Source organism: Nomia melanderi, chromosome 12 (genome assembly GCF_051020985.1).
Source record: "Nomia melanderi isolate GNS246 chromosome 12, iyNomMela1, whole genome shotgun sequence".
Taxonomy (NCBI): Eukaryota; Metazoa; Arthropoda; class Insecta; order Hymenoptera; family Halictidae; genus Nomia; species Nomia melanderi.
In genome coordinates, this window is record NC_135010.1 from 12649437 (window position 1) to 12653061 (window position 3625).

Here is a 3625-nt window from a genome sequence, read left to right on the forward strand (position 1 = left end):
TGATTTTGGAAATAAATAGTTTTACTTGGGTACTATGATGTATATCCAAAGAAACTGAAAATAATCTATTGTTACAATTTTTATAGAGATTACATATCAATCGTATTAAATGCTCGGTAGTTCTAGTGTTAATCTGAGACATCGCTGACCCAAGCTGTTCTCTTATTTTTTCTCGTTCTCCATCGGGAACCGAAGACTTCAACAGATCTCGGGATTGTTTCAGATTCCGACGGCAAGACGATTCGACGAGCGATTTCATTGAAAGTTAGCTGACCAGAGCCGCCTTCTCCCTTTTCCGCTCGTTTCTTCAGCGTCGGAAGGTGCGGAGACTTGGGCGGAGACACTCCGATGGATCTTACGATTGTTCCAGGCCCCGCCGGTTTCTCGGACCCGCTGGAACGCGGTCCCGATTCACTACTTTCATTCGAGCGGCTGATCGATACGTGATGGGAAAAAAGAAAGCGGAGTTGCGAGCTCGCCGAGATCGTCGGACACCGTTTTAGGATATCCTCGCGGCGATCACTCTTAAACCGTGCGTCGCCTCTGCCTTGCGCTCCTCGGTTCCGTGTAATCTCGCGATCGGATCGAATCTCGCGTTACTCGGATCCTCGTTATTCGAACATTGTACTCTTTTCCCCCTCTTCGTGCTCCACAATCTACGATACAGCTGAAGAAACATCAGAAATCGATGAGAAACACGGTTCATCCAATTTCAAACTCTAATATTCTTCGCGTATCTCCGATAACTCTTCCGAAATTTCATTTCGGGTCGCAGGAATTCCGCCCTGCGAAGGGTTAACGACCAACAATCGCTGACCGAAGAAGGAAACATTCGTTTTCGAGTTGCAGCGGACCCGGGACGCTCGTCAACAATGAATAATCGAGGGTACTGCTAATTACACGGACGGAGATGGCGTAAAAATGCCCGCTTAATGAACGTTACGCCCAACGGGAGGAAGCGTCCGCAGCTCCATCAACCTGCTTATGGTTGTTTTCACCCGGCATACCGAGATATCGGTCCCCGATATCTCGAATGAGATCATTCCGACCGGGAGAGCGGGCACGGGCGGCGATACGCGCCGTAGGTGTGCGGGCATTTTTCCATCCGGATGAAAAGCAGGTTGGCGCGCGGCAACGGCGGTCCCAATAAATTATTTCAATGAATTGTTGAGATACGCGGGAGAACTTCTCTCTCTCTCTCTCTCTTCTTCTTTCTTGGCTGCATTCCGCGCGGTCGCCACGGCGTGCGTTGCATTTTTTTTTCATTTTCAACCCTCTGTGGGCCCATGTAACTTTGAAGTCATATCAGTATATTGGCATCTTGTTGATTTATTTCATTTTGCACTTAAAGTGGTGAATAGAATGAAGTAATCGAAAGAAGTAATGAAAGTAATTAACTGCAACTTTTATACGCCCAGGCGTGATTTGTCATTGTAACTTGAAATTCAGGAAATATATTCGTTTGATGAAATTATGGAAACTATTGAATATATTGTTAATTCGTATTCATATGTGGATATTTATTAATTTTGTACTGCATGGATTTTGTTATACTTGCGGACAAAAATTCGGCCAAAGAGGGTTAAACCCTACGATTTTGTAATAAATATATTTCGTGTTTAAATGGCTCGGTCTTTGTTACCTCGACTCCATTTGACGATTTTACAATCTTTCATGATTCTTCTATTTGGCAATCTCAGAATCTTACTATCTTACAATTTTACTATTCTGTTCCACTACTCCAGAATTCTAGAGTTCCACAGGTTTACCGTGCTGTGTCGCTGTTCTTTGATACAAGATACTCTATCACGATAAGCAACGAACGAAGGATAATACTGCTCAAGACTGCGGCAAGGAGAATTCATTTTTCCACGTTCCCAAGGATCCAAGCCACCGCGGGTCGCGTAGGCAGCCCGGCGTGCACTCTCGATTTAGTAAATCGCGCGGCGTTCCTCCTAGTCGCCGGGCGAAGGAAAAAACCGTCGGAACGAGCGGAGAAGTCGAAGTTTTCGCGTGCTCGGCCAGCGGAGCGGTGGCCCACGCCCGTACGCGACCGCGCGCACGTGGGAAGCGAGTTGTAAGCGGTGATGCAACGTGGATATAATACAGATGCAAATATAAGTCGGCAACAGTCCGCATATAATTACACCTTGCTGGATTTAGTTTTACGACTGTGTAACTTCCAGCCTGAATGGTTCACCTTTCTGGCATCCGACGTTTTTTTCCCCCGGCGTACTCTTTTCCTCCTCGCCAATAAAGGAATCCCCGTCTCTCGCCGCTGACGAGGGCGATTCTTACTTTCGTTGAACCGTCCATTCCGTTTTTATGAATGACGCGCCGCGCCGTGGGGCTAACCGTGAGGCGCGCACTCGAATTAATAGCCGCGAGAGACGCGATCGCCGGGACGCGCGATTAACACTTCGACTGCCACGTCACCGAAATTTGGGCGACGCTATTCTTCACGTGAACTTGAATACGAATTTTCTTCGTAACGTGTCGAAGGAACCGAATTTTTTTAGATGAGATATGAGAAAGATAGTAGAGCAGTTGTTACCAAGAATCTTGATTTCTTAGTTTCTGGTTAATGAAGAAAACTGTTTCGAGTACATGGGAGTTTTGACGAGTGTTCGCTTGGCAGTCAAAGTGTTAAAGTAGACGTTCGTCGTATTTTATTTACACTTCCGCGTGAATTTCGCTCGATAGTTCTTATTCCTTGTGCCTTTGCAGTTTACTTGCTTCGTAACAAAATTTCTTTGCCTCAATCTACAAAACACCTACATCAAGAAAATTGACTGTTATCCCTTAATAAAGATTCTTCGAAATATACAAAACCTTCAACAGAAGCTAAACTATGTCAACTAGTTAACATTAGGTTTACGGAACGCGTGACACTATGTTTACGGAACAATTACCTACTATCAAATCTCCAGTTTCCACAATCTAAATAACGAGCATCAATTCTTCTAGGAATAATAGAACGAAGTGTACAATAAATGTAAACCTAGTGTTAATAAAAAACGAAACGTGCTACTTGCTCCAGTCAATCATTTCGCTTAGCCTTCAAAAATGAACGTCCTCAAAACGCAACGTCCACAAAAGGTTAATCGGTAGCAGCATCGTCACCAGCTAAATAACGATCATCCACAAGTAGAGCATAGATAAGACGAATCGGATGCGACGAATCCGCCCAGCATTCAACGAGGTCGACGATGGCGTTACGTAACCTCTGGAGGGTCCACTCGAGCGGTGTCATCGATAATAATAGTGATCCCATAATTAATCGACGAAAACGGTACCGATACGGTCCCGCAGAGGCGTCGGTCTGCTCAACATCGATCAAGATGAATGAACCCGAACAAAGACTCTCCCGAACGATCCGTTGCCCCTGAAACGTCCCGGTGTAACTCGTGAAAACCTCACCGGGGATTAAGACGATGATTCGTGGCGCGTCGAAGAAAGATGTCGATGACAACGATATCGTCTCGTTCAAAAGACGAGTAGCTCCTCCGGCCCGCCGAGCGGTGCCAGCTCTAGCAGCGTTTAGCGGCCCCGCGTCCCGATATATTTACGCGAACGGGGAGACTTCGGTGTAAAACGGTGGCACCGGTCCAGCAGCCACGCTACG